Source organism: Mobula birostris, chromosome 12, assembly GCF_030028105.1.
Source record: "Mobula birostris isolate sMobBir1 chromosome 12, sMobBir1.hap1, whole genome shotgun sequence".
Classification (NCBI taxonomy): domain Eukaryota; kingdom Metazoa; phylum Chordata; class Chondrichthyes; order Myliobatiformes; family Myliobatidae; genus Mobula; species Mobula birostris.
Window position 1 is genome coordinate 94,813,540 of NC_092381.1, and position 13,756 is coordinate 94,827,295.

The 13,756-nt window shown below is 43.2% G+C and overlaps 2 protein-coding genes across 7 annotated transcripts in view; one reads left to right on the plus strand and one right to left on the minus strand.

Moving 5' to 3' along the window:
* Nucleotides 1–13,756, plus strand: part of ralgps2 (Ral GEF with PH domain and SH3 binding motif 2) — a 567,568-nt gene that overhangs the window by 253,738 nt on the left and 300,074 nt on the right. The gene's annotated exons all lie outside the window — the stretch shown is intronic.
* The window catches only part of LOC140206125 (angiopoietin-related protein 1-like), a 125,577-nt gene continuing 118,605 nt past the window's right edge, over nucleotides 6,785–13,756 (minus strand). Inside the window, exon 6 of the mRNA XM_072274325.1 lies at nucleotides 6,785–7,287. The gene's annotated coding sequence lies outside the window, so the exon portion shown is untranslated. The remainder of the gene's footprint in view (nucleotides 7,288–13,756) is intronic.

Here is a 13,756-nt window from a genome sequence, read left to right on the forward strand (position 1 = left end):
ATCTTCTCCCCTGAATATGTTGGCAATGTCCCCTAGTTCTAGTAATGCTCTACTTTTTCTGCGGTGCACACTTTTGTTGGTCTGATGCTGGGTGGTGGTGATAATCCTAAAAACCTCAAATAATTGTCCACTAGAACCATCAAGCATTCATCCACTGTGCCCCTGCAGAGGCCACAATGACGTTAACCATTAAAAATTAGTATGCGCACAAATAATGCACCTAGGTTTCTAGGAACTTGAAAATATCAGATGCAACCCACTTTACAAGCTTCATGTGAAGCACAGTGCAGTTACCCTGCTAATTGCGTGCTGCAGAGTAAAGCCACCTGCATCCTCCCCATGTAGTGCTGAATATAGCATCACAAAGTGCTTTGGCAACTGTTAGAATCTAGGTATGTTATAGCTTGGAAAAGAGCTGATTTAAATCAAAATGTTCTCCCCATGACTGTGTGGGTGCTCCAGTTTACTCTTACATTCCTGGTCTGAGTTAGCAGGTCATATGGATGTAATAGGGTGACGTGGGCTTGTTAGCCCAGAATGGCCTACTACCATGCTGTATCTCTAAATGAAAACAGAAAATAAATGAAAGGAGAGGGTGAACATCTGTGCACACCTCCGGACCACAAACCTGATTTGCAGTTATGCAAGCTCCAAAACTGCAGGTTATAGACTTAGGCAACGCATCATGGATATATTCCAGATTCTTGTGATCAGTCCAGACTAAGAATGGCACCTTGGCTCCCTCCAGCCAATACCTCCACTCCTCCAGAGCTGGCTTCACAGCCAGCAGTTCCTGCTTTCTGACATTGTAATTCTGCTCCGTGGGAGTGAGGTGGCGAGAGAAGGCGGCGCAGGGGTGTGCATTCTCATCCTTGGCTGAGCGCTGAGAGAGAACAGCTCCTATGCCAATGTCAGACGCATCCACAATGAATTGCCAGTTGGTGTCAGGTTGAATCAGGACGAGGGCAGAGGTGAAATGTTTCTTCAGGTCAGAGAATGCTTTTTCAGCAGCAGGGGACCAGGAGAATCTGACAGCAGATGAGGTAAGAGCAGTGAGTGGTGCAGCCAGTGTATTGCAATTTCTGATAAAGTGGCAATAGAAGTTAGTGAAGCCCAAGAAGCATTGCAACTCCTGACGAGTTGAAGTTTGGGGCCATTTGACCGCTGCCTTGACCTTCTGTTGGTCCATCTGAATGGAACCACCTGAAATTACATACCCCAGGAAGGAGACAGTATTGTGTGTGATGAAATTCACATTTCTCAGCCTTCACAAAGAGCTGGTTCTCCAGAAGGCACTGGAGAACTCTGCGGACGTGACTTGTGTGTTCAGCAAGGAACTTAGAAAAAAAAACCAACATGTCGGCAAGATACACAAAAACAAATCGGTTCAGCATGTCCCTGAGAACGTCATTTACTAGGACTTGGAAGATGGCAGGGGATATTGGTGAGACCGAATGGCATGACCAGATACTCGTAATGGCCTGAGGTGGTGTTGAAGGCAGTCTTCTACTCATACCCTTCACGGATGCGAACAAGGTGATAGTCGTTACAGAGATCGAGCTTGGTGAAAACTGAGGCTCCTTGCAGTAGTTCACATGCCAAGGTCATGAGCAGAAGAGGGTAATGGTTCTTAACAGTGACTTCATTCAGTCCCTGGTAATCAATGCATGGATGTAAGGAGCCGTCCTTTTCAACAAAGAAAAAACTGGCACCAGCAGAGAAGGAAGATGGCCGGATGATGCCTGCAGCCAAACACTCTTGAATGTACTTACTCATGACTTTTATTTCAGGTACAGACAGGGAATACAGGTGGCCCCTTGGGGGAGATGTGCCAGGCAAGAGGACAGTGGCATAATGATATGGATGATGAGGCTGTAGGGAAGTGGCCCGGGACTTGTTAAACATAGTCTTGATATCCATGTATTCAGGAGGGATGGCATGAAGGTCCAGAAATTCCTTTGGGGGGGGGGGGTCCTGGGCTTGGAGACAAGGGGATCTGAGCATGGCAGAGGCAGTGGGAGTGACAGAATGGGCTCCAGCCTACAATCTTGCAACTGAGCCAGTCAATGTGGGGGTTGTGTTTAACTAACCAGGGATGGCCCACGACAATGGGAGCTTGAGGAGAGTCAATAACATAAAGGGTTAACTGTTCATGATGGTTGCCGGATAAACTGACTCACCAGGACCATGACATGGGTGATATTAGCCAGTATCTGACCATTCAAGGTGTTGACCACCAATGGTGACTGGAGAGCAGACATGACTAATCCGCACTGAGCAGCCAAACCGGAGTCGATAAAATACCCCTCTGCACTAGAATCAACCAAGACTGAGACTGCTTGCTGTTGGACACCCGACGCCAGAGAAGTAGGTATGAGAGTGAGTGGTGTCGAGGAGGGCCGGACAGGGGTCACGCTCACCAGTACTCCTCGTCCTACTGGTGAGCGCTTGGCTTTCACCGGGCAGGTGGGGATGAAGTGGTCTGGTTGGCCACAGTACAGACAGGAATGGGTGCTGACTCTCCTTTCTCCTTTAGTTGGCGTCAGGCGGGTATAGTCAACCTTCATAGCTTCAGGCTCTGGAACAGGAATTGCAGATGGGGGCAAACGACAGGGCAATGTAGACTGATGATCTTGGAAATCACCCAATGCCCCCAAGGACCCTCTGGAACCCCTCCCTCTGTGGCACTGCAGAAGGCGAACTTCAATACAGATGGCCAAATCCACCAGGGCTTCAAAGGTAGTGGGAAGGTCCTGGGTGATCAGCTCATCTTTGATGTCTTCGGAGAGGCTGTTCAGGAAGGTGTCGTACTGTGCCTCCGAGTTCCAACTGCTGGAGATGGCTAGGGTCCGGAACTCAATGGCGTATCCTGACACAGGTCTGTGCCCCTGGTGCATGTGCAGCATTTCACAGGCAGCCTCCCTCCCGTGTTTGGAGCGATCAAACACTTCACTCATCTCAGAAAATAACTGAAAACTGATGCAGAAAGGTGAGCCTGCCTCCCAGATGGCTGTTCCCCATTTTCTCGCCCGACTGGACAGTTGAGTGATGACATAGGCCACCTTGGCTCAATCAGTCGGAAAGATTGTTGGTTGTAATTCAAAAATGAGGGTGCACTGGAAAAGAAAAGAGTGGCAGATACCGGGCTCACCTGAGTACTTTTCTGGAGGAAGCAGATGGGGCTTTTGGATGGGAGGAGTAAGTGGGAATGCAGAGGATGGGGTGGAAGATGCAGTCGCAGAATGTTGATGGGCGCTCTGGGACAGCTGGAGTGACTGAATCTGGGTCACAAGATCGGCTACATTGGCAGAAAGCGACTCCACTGCCCTCCACTCCCATAGCTGGTTCTGCTGTCTCCCCAGCATTATTCCCTGTTTTTCCAGGGCAGCTGTCAGATGTCTGGGGTTTGCTGGATCCATTCTGGCCAGATTGTATTGTCAGGGTGCTGGAGCAGGGATCCAATCGCAGACCCAGTACTGTGCACACAGTGATATTAATTGAGTAACAAATCCCAAGGTGCAAATGAGGTCAACATCAAAGTTCAGGCAGAGATCAAAACATCCAGAGAAATCCAAGAACCCAGAATCAGGAAACAGGCAGAGGCAATATTCAGATGGACAGAGTACAGATACAAATGCTGGAAAGGCTCAAGAAAATTCACTGGCACAATCTGACAACAAACAGGTAAAAACACAGAACTAAAATACACTGAGCAATAAACAGAGAGGCAGTTGATAGGTGGAGCACAATGAGACAGAAGTGGCAGCAAAACAGGTAATAATGCAAAACACGTGAGAGGCAGAGTACTCAGTAATACAGCCGGAGTAGAGCAGGAGTGGGGACAGGAGCACATGGGGCATGAAAACAAACAAGAGCACATGGCAATAGAAAACCACAGACTGATGGCTAGGGGAAAAAACACAAAAAAAAAAGTTCAACTGGAGGTACTGACACTAATATAATGGCCACTGAGTGTATCCTTCTACTGCACCTACCATGCTGAACCTTATTAAGGCCTTTCTAAAGTCCATATTGACCTAACTTCCCTCATTGACCTTCTTTGTGACTTATTTAAAAACTCAGTGAATTTAATGACACACTTCTGTGCACAATGCTGTGATGACTATCCCTAATCAACCTTTGTCTTTCCAAATGCTTCTGTATCTTATCCTTCAGAGTCTCCTCTGGTAAATAATCTACCACAGATGTTATATTTACTGATCTATACTTTCCAGTTTATTTTATTTGCAGCCCTTCTTAAAGGCACGACATTACCACCCTCCACCTTCTTAAAGGCACAACATTACCACCCTCCAATCTTCTGACATCTCATCCATTTTAACGATGATGCATATACTGTATTCTCAGCCAGAGCTCCTGCAATTTTTTTTTCTCAACGTTAAGCTTCCAGTCCTGTCTCTCCTGAGGTCATGTTTCTGTTATGGCTGTAATATCTCAGTTTCACACAGCTATTCATGTCTTACCCGTCAGACCTCATTCATTGAGAAAAATGAAATTTAATTCAGTTGTCTGTCATTGCTCCCTGTCATGCTGCTACCTGTCCTGTCTATTGACCACAGTGTCAATGAATTCCGCCTCAACTTTCAGCCTCCCATCTGTCCTACTTCTGCTTTGGATTCCACACCCCTGCAAGTCTGGTTTAAATGTTCTTGACCAGCAGTAGCAAATTTGCCTGCCCCAAGGTATTCATCATACTCCTATTCAGATGGAAACTGTCCCTGTCTACAGGTCACCTCTATCCCACAAAAGATACCTATGGTCCAAAAAATTGGAACTTGCCCCCTACAACAAATTTTGCCACTCATTCAATTGCCTTATCCTCCTGTTGTTACCCTTACTGGCATGTGGCACGAGCAATAATTCAGGGATTACTGTTCTTGAGGTTCTGCTATTTAACCCTTTTCCTAACTCTTTGTATTCAGTCTCTGCATTCATCCCCTTTTCTTTCTATGCTATTTCGTGCCAATGGGCACAATGAGTTATTGATGCTCAGAACCCCCTCTCCACACTCCTCTGAGAATTTTTGGCAACATCCCAGAGAAGTACTTGAGTCTGGCACCAGGGAGGAAAAACACCATCTTAGGGTCTTTTTTTATGGCCACAAGATCTCCTCTTTGCCCCTTGACTATTGAGTCTTTTGATCACTAGAGCTTTCCGCCATCCCTCTTCCCTACTGAGCCTCAGGCCTCATGCTATAAAGCTGGTGGCTGATGTTGCTGCTTTCTCGTGAACATCATTCTCTCCCCCCCCCCCCACCCTACAGCCCCTCCCCCAGTAGTATCCAAAATGGTACACTTGCTTTCTAGGATAATGGCCATAGATGAATCATGCACTATCTTTGCTCATTATGCTTCCTTTATTCACATGCATCCAGATGGATCAGTTATAATTCACTTACTTTCATTCTTTTGTTTTAGATATCCCAAAGCAATTAAACATCACTTGGATAACTTTAATCTCCAACCTATCCATGACAAGCCCTCTCTTCTCTCCAACCCTTTCATTTCTGTAACTTAAAGTATGCTGCTTTTACTACCTTTCCTTTTCTGAAGAAGGATCATTAATGTGAAATCTGTTGTTCACCAGGGCACCGCTCAGCGTTTTCAGCATTTTCTGTTTTATTGTCTGATTCTATATTGTAGCTGAAATGATATATTCAAAATGTTTATTTGGAAAAAGATTCTGACCCATTGACTAAAATAAAATTATCAATTGATGCATGGAATTTGATTTTTTTACTTCCTCAATGATATTCACTTATCAGGAAGTATAAATTCATCCTGATCTTCCTATACCATTATTTAAGAATGTGTTACCAGCATCCACCGCTACTGCCTAACCTATTCAGCGTTAACAGTTTTCTTTTATGTTTCCAGTAAGTTTTATGATTTTCATTGGCTTAGCAGAAAGGCTTTTAGGCTCTTCAGTTATATTGAGCACCTGATTTCCAGGAGTATTTGCACTTCCAGAAACGGCATGTTCACAGTGGTCTTTGTTTCACTCAGTACCGACAATTGAAAATAGACTTTTGAACTTGCACCGTACTTAATACTTCCAGGTGTAACTTTTCAAATTGAAATAACCCAGTTGTTTTACTTGTATCTTCAAACTACTTGAGATATCACCTGTATCCAATACCACTCTTGAAGCTGTTGGTACTTTTGATATAATTTAGAAGCTGTTGCAGATCCTCAGTCACACATTCTTGAGTATTTCACTCTCTCATCTAAAGAATAAAGCATGGATCTGTTCAATTGCTCATTATTTTTATCCAGATATAACAATCTGTAATCGGATCCATACTCGTTAGCAATAAATTCAGTTTTATTGACGTCAAGCAACTTTATTTCTCTTATCAAAGCAACTTTTGAAAAAGGCAAGCAATCCTTCCCCATGCCAGTATGGTTTATTGTTTTTCACTTTCCCTTTTTATTTCTGATCATAGTTTTGTGAAAGAATCAGATTTCTTGTGAATTATCTTGATGGGGAGGTATAGCATATTAGAAAATAGTAGCAGGTATAAGCCACTGGGTTCCCCGAGCTTGCCCTCCCATTCAATATCAAAGGTTTCAAAGGTACATTTAATGTCAGAGAAATGTATACAATATATATCCTGAAATGCTTTTTCTTCGCAACCATCCATGAAAACAGAGGACTGCCCCCAAAGTATGAATGACAGTTAAATGTTAGAACCCCAAAATCCCCCCACCCTAGCTCCCCTCCCTCCCGCACGTAAGTGGCAGCAAGCAACAGACCCCACCCCCCGGCAAAAAAAAAACATCGGCACCTGCCACTGAGCACTCAAGCATAAGCAAGGCAACAGCAAAGACACAGACTTGCAGTACTCCAAAGACTACACTGTTCACCCGGCATTCGATATACGACAGGCTTTCTTTCTCTCTAATAAAGGAGAGAGAGGTGTCTCCGTTTCACAGCGAGAGGGGAGACATAACAAACAACTCGCTGGTTTACGATGTTAAAAGTCCATTGCGTTGCTTTTTCTGAGCACTGTGCCCAAAGATCTCGGGTCTGGGCACACAGCCTTAGATCTTCCATCTCCCATGACACACCAGTCAGACACCGACCTCTGATTGCCCCTGTCTCCAGAGCCATGAAATCTCGGTCTTCCGAAGGCGAGTGGAGTTCTTAGGCTGAGCCCTTGGCGTGCTGAACAACCGGCCAGTTATGAAACCACAAGAGCAGGTCACATCCCCGCAAAGAATCGTAGTCAGCTTGTAACTCCAGGTCAGGGTCTTCAAAAGAACCCTGAAAGGGAAAAATAGAGATATTAAAGATGGAAATAGAGCTGTTTCTGAAGATGCAAGCAAAGAAGTCATCGTAAGGCACCGCTAACCCTCCTAAGCTCTGCATTCATCATGGCTAATCTGTCCCTAGCCTTTTCTCCTCCTCCATGGTAGTTCCCTTAATTGCCTACACTTCCAAAAATTTATCAACTTTCTCTAAATACCCACAATAATCTAGTCTGCACATATCTCTGAGGTAGAAAATAACAGTAATTTATCATATTCTGTCTGAATAAACTTTAATGTACCAGTTTTAAATGACAACTCCCTAATATTTAATTATTTTCTCTTGTTTGAAATTCTTCTAGCAGTGGATGTTGGTTATTCTCAAAGTGCATATAATGACACCAGGTACATAAGTGCTTTATTTTCCAGTAGCATGAAAGACATCGAATATTTTGTGGTGAACAACTTGCTGTCTGACTCTCAAGTTTTCCATTACTTAGTAATGTCAGGAATGCAAAAGAATATCATACAGCAGACATTAGAGATGACAAATGATAATGAGTAGAACATCAATGCTCTTTTGGTTAGTTATTTAATTCAACAGCTTATAACCTGGATGCTTGGCTTCCTGATGCTATGCTCAGCCTGGAATGGCCTCAATGTCAAGGGCAATTATTCCATTTCAACCAGCGATTTCTGCTCTTGTTTGCACTAAGACTTTGATGAAACCTGAAGCCAAAGTGCTGGATCTCGTAGATAGCAATGAACTCAAGTAGTTGATATTACCATCAGAATTTCACCTGCTCTTATAATCTTTGCTGCATTCAATTGTGACAGTATAGCTGATCTGAACTGTCAATGGCTGTATTGAGCATATTAGCATTGGTTCATGCTGTCAACTGATGTGTAGTAGTCCCTCACATTTTAAAGTCAGAACAAGTCAGAACAGTTGATGTATCCCAACTACCAACAGGGAATTTCCATTAGACTCAGTCTCACTTCCTCCCTTATGTCACTATACATGTACAACTTTTCTCTTCTTGTACCCATTGAACAGAGGAAATTGTGACCAGCTGGATTTGCACCATGGTCAACATGGACTTGCTGGGCTGAAAGGCCTGTATTTGTACTGTATTGCTTTATGACTCTATTGACTCCCCTTTGAAGCTTCTAACACTTGCCTACATCAAGGGATAATTTTCAGTAGCTAATCAGTGCATCAGCACATTTTTAAGATTTGAGAAGAAACCGGAGTACCTTGACCCATTGCCATCACTAGGAGGACGTACAAACTCCACACGCACAAACCTGAGGAGAAGATTAAACCAGCTGCTCTTCAGAAGAGAGGCAGCAATGCTAACCACTGTTTCACTTTTCCACCCTATTCTCTATTATAATAATGCAGGGTGAATTCAGTTACCTTGATTGACCTTCAGGAGGAAGATGAGATTTAACGGCTGGATGAATATGGTGAAAGTGCTTCACCCCTTTCTCTACTAGTTGCTTGTGAGAATAATGTGTCTTGAGCAGTTCCTCCTCCATAACAATACATTTATCATCAGAATTTAATTGTTCTTTATTGCTGCACAATTATGTTGCAATGTCTTGATCTTTGAATTTTCCCAGTCTCAATCATCTTCTGAGGGTGCTGCCTTTGTCAAATTCCAGAGCAAGGTGTGATTGCACTGGACAGGTGGCAAAAAAGTTTTACGAATATATTGATGGACTGGATAATTGTTGAAAGTTTCCACCCATCTACTTGTGATAATTTTTCAAAATGTTAAGGTTCTGTTCAAGATGGAGCTGGTGACATTTTGTGGGTAGCTCATAAAACTGTAAGATATACTTCCGAGCTACTATTTCTGTAACCTGCAGTCTTAATTTCTCTTTAAGAAACATCCTTTTGAACCGTGTAAACGAAATAGCGACTTTACAATCTCTTGAAGGATTTGGTGAACTTGACTCAGGAATGCAGTTATGGCATCTTGAAGGTTGGCCAACAGAACATGAAGGCACATTCATGGATTCCCACAACCTGTGATTTCAGCTCTGAGGAGGATATGAGAGCATCTTTCAGGAGGGTGAGCCTACTGAAAGCAACTGGTCCAGGCGGTGTTCCTAGCTGAGTACTGAAGACTACCTTGAGTGTCTACTGACAGCTTTAACCTCTTTAATTTAGCAGCCTAGGGTAACTGCTTCAAGCAGGCTTCAATTAAACTAGTGTCCAGGAATAGCATAACTGTTGTGTATTTCAGTAATATTTGAGTAATATAATATGTCATTATGCCACCACGTCGTAAATGCGTGCCAATCTAAAGTAAAAAATGAAGTTGACATGTTTTCCTGTGTTTTATTTCAATTAGCTTCTGGAATTGCAAAACGACAGTGATGATAATTAAGTTTTAAAAGAAACCTGAGATGAATAAAAAAAAAAGTTCATATAAAAAAAAAGTGCAGCACGTTCCTCAGAAGGGAACAGATGGTAGAGTTTTTTAAAAAAGGCAGAATACAGACAAAATTCAGGGATCATAGAAAGTGAGTACTGGGTGATAATAGTAATTATTTTTTTTAAGAAAGCAGAAATAGTTGGCAGCATTGCAAAGATAATCAAGTTCAACTGCACAACAGATAATTGGATCATTTAAAGTGAACGAATTGAACTGTATGTTGAAGCAAATGAAATAATCAATGAAAAGCGAATGCCAATGTTACTGAGTGCAGTAGGCGGAAAGGCATTCAGTTTGCTTGGAGGTTTAACTGCTGCAACCAAACCAGCCAAAATGATCTTTGCTAATATCACAAAAGTAATGCAGGAATATTTAAAACCAAAACCATTGTTGATTGCAGAAAGTTTAAGGTTTCATAAGTGGAATCAAAAGAAAGAGGAGTCCATTTCAGTGAATGTGGCTGAATTGAAGAAATTGTCTGAGCATCGTCAATTCAGTGATGAGCTTAATGATGCACTGAGAGATCATTTAGTTTGTGAACTCTTCCAAGAAATGGCTCCTAACTGAAGCACAACTCACATTTGAAAGAGCAGTTGAGACTGGAATGGAAACAGCAGACAGATGCAATTGAGTTGCAGTCAGGAACGAAAGTGAGTGTGAACAAAATTGCAATGTCTAAACAGAAACCTGCCTGGTCGAATAAATTGTTACCATTATAGCAGGGGCTTATGTATACTGGACCAATGCAGGTGTAAAGGTAAAACGTGCAGAAAATCAACAAAGTAGGACACATACAAAGAGCATGTCAAGCTGACAAAGATAAATGGACTGCATAGGAAATCATTACATTTTCACTAATCTGCATGCTGTTGATGAAAAAACTGTTAATTGTGAGAGTGACACAAGACTGAGTAGCTTTGAGATTTATAATGTGAGATCTAACAAGAGACTAGCAATATGGCTTGCACCAGAAGTGAATGGCAAATTAATTAAAATGGAACTGGACATTGGCTTGGCTGTTTCAGTCATTCCACAAAATAAGTTGAAACAGTATTTCAAAGCTACCGAACTAAAGCCTGCAGTTTAGGGCACCATGGCAGTGTAGCGGTTAGTGCGACACTATTGCAGCTTGGGGCATTTTGGATTTTGAAGTTCAATTATTTATACTTTATTGTTGCCAAACGATTGATACTAGAACATACAATCATCACAGCAATATTTGATTCTGTGCTTCCCACTCCCTGGATTATATTAAAAATAGTAAAAATTAGTAAATGTTAAAAATTTAAATTATAAGTCATAAATAGAAAATAGAAAAATGGAAAGTAAGGTAGTGCAAAAAAGCCGAGAGGCAAGTGTGTTGGCTGGGTGGGTAGTGTCCTTGATTATCCTGGCAGCACTGCTCCGACAGCATGCAGTGTAAAGTGAATCCAAGGACAGAAGATTGATTTGTGTGATGTGCTGCGCCGTGTTCATGATCTTCTTCAGCTTCTTTCGGTCTTGGACAGGACAACTTCCATACCACATTGTGATGCACCCTGGAAGAATGCTTTCTACGGTGCATCTATAAAAATTAGTGAGGGTTTTAGGGGACAGGCCAAATTTCTTCAGTTTTCTTAGGGTGTAAAGGCGCTGGTGGGCCTTCTTGGCAGTGAACTTTGCTTGGTTGGACCAAGTCAGGTCATTTGTGATATTGACCCTGAGGAACTTAAGGCTTTTCACCTGTTCCACTTGCGCACCACCGATGTAAATTGGGTCGTGCGGTCCGCTACTCCTTCTGAAGTCGACAACCAATTCCTTCGTCTTGCTGACGTTGAGGGATAGATTATTTTCTTCGCACCATGCCACCAGGTTCTTAATTTCCTCTCTGTACTCAAACTCATCATTACCCGAGATATGGCTTACAATTGTTGTGTCATCAGCAAACTTATATATTGAGTTTGATGGAAACTTGGCTACACAATCATGGGTGTACAGTGAGTACAGCAGGGGGCTGAGTACACAGCCTTGTGGGGCACTGGTGCTCAGAGTGATTGTAGGGGAGAGCTTGTCCCTTATTTTTACAGCCTGGGTCCTGTCTGTGAGGAAGTTGAAGATCCAGCTGCAGATCTGAGTGCTAAGGCCCAGGTTCCAGAGCTTAGGAATCAGTATATTTGGAATGATGGTATTAAAGGCAGAGCTGTAATCAATAAAAAGGAGTCTTACGTGTGCATCTTTATTCTCCAGGTGTTCTAAGGAGGAATGTAGGGCCAGAGAGATGGCATCTGCCATTGACCTGTTGCTCCGGCAGGCAAATTGCAAAACGTTGAGGTTGACCAGTAGGCTGTGGTTGATGTGTGCCATAACCAATCTCTCGAAAGACTTCATAGCAATTATGTCAGAGCCACAGGTCGATAGTCATTCAGGCATGCCACCTTGCTCTTCTTCGGCACTGGGATTATCGTTGCCTTCTTAAAACACAAGGGGATCTTAGACTGAAGCAAGGAGCAGTTGAAGATGTCAGCAAACACTCCAGCTAGCTCGCTTGCACAGGCCCGGAGAACCTGTCCTGGGACGCCATCTGGGCCCGTCACTTTCCTTGGATTTATCTTCAGGAAGGCCCTTCTAACATCCTCCTCAGGCATTGTGGTTGCAATGGCATTGCCATTCTGGCATTGTTTTCTACATCCTCCCCGAGGAAGGTTTTCCCCAAGTCCTCTGATTTCCTCTCAAAGTCCAAAGATGCATTGGGTATGTTAATTGGCCATTGTAAATTGTCCCATGATCGGGTTAGGGTTAATCCTGTTTGTCGGGGTTGTTGGGGTGGTGTGTCTTGAAGGACTGGAAGAGCCTACTCAGAGCTGTATTGCTAAGTAAATAAATAATAATATCCAAGTATTTCTGCTTTTGCACATTTTTTGTAATCTATTCAATATACTTAATTGATTTACTTGTTTATTTATTATTTTTTTTCTCTCTCTGCTAGATTCTGTATTGCATTGAACTGCTGCTGCTAAGTTAACAAACTTCACATCACATGCCGGTGATAATAAACCTGATTCTGATTCTGAAATCTATATGGCCACCCACGATGGCTGGAATGTGCAGCAGAAATTCCAGTTCCTCCATTTTTACCAGTGCAGGAATGAACTTGCCCTTGACAGGGGTTGCCTTATGTAGGGATTGAGAGTTTCGGTACCATCCAGGCTGAGAGCTAAAGTGTTGGAGGAGCTACATGTCAATCATCTAGGCAAAGTCAAAATGAAAGTTGGCTTCAACAACAGGAATTCTGCAGATGCTGGAAATTCAAGCAACACACATCAAAGTTGCTGGTGAATGCAGCAGGCCTGACGAAGGGTCTCGGCCTGAAACGTCGACTGCACCTCTTCCTACAGATGCTGCCTGGCCTGCTGCGTTCACCAGCAACTTTGATGAAAGTTGGCTTGAAACTTTGTCAGGTGCCCTGGGATATATCAACAGATCATGTAGCTTGCCATGCACTGTTTTGGGATGCCATCACATCCAGGGGATGCTGAGAGCAGCACCCCTCCATCCCTGGGAATGACTAGCATTGCCCTGGCAGAGGATCATTATGGATTGTACCAGACCATTCATGGGCACAGATTTCTTGGCAGTAATGGATGCAGCTACAAATTGGCCAGAAGTGGTCCCAATAGCCTTTGCTGCAGTCTTGCACAGTGTTCATGTGTTGTGAATCCTCTTATCAAACAGAACCCTTCGTCAGTGACAATGGACCACAGTTTGTTGCAGAACAGTTTCAGTCATTCCTGAAAATGAATGGAATAAGTTATATATGTGCCATTAGTGCCCAGCTACAAATAGCTTAGCAGAAAGGTTTGTCCAGAGTTTGAAGAACACAGTGAGCAATGTCTACAGAGCACACTACAGTGACGTTGAGTTAGAAGCTTACCAATTTGCACCTTGCATATCGCAATGCAGCACACTCCACAACAAACAACTCATATGCTATGCTGTTCTTGGGTTGTCACACTTGAATCTGCTCAAACCCACTCTCAGAAAGACAAATTGACGGCTCCT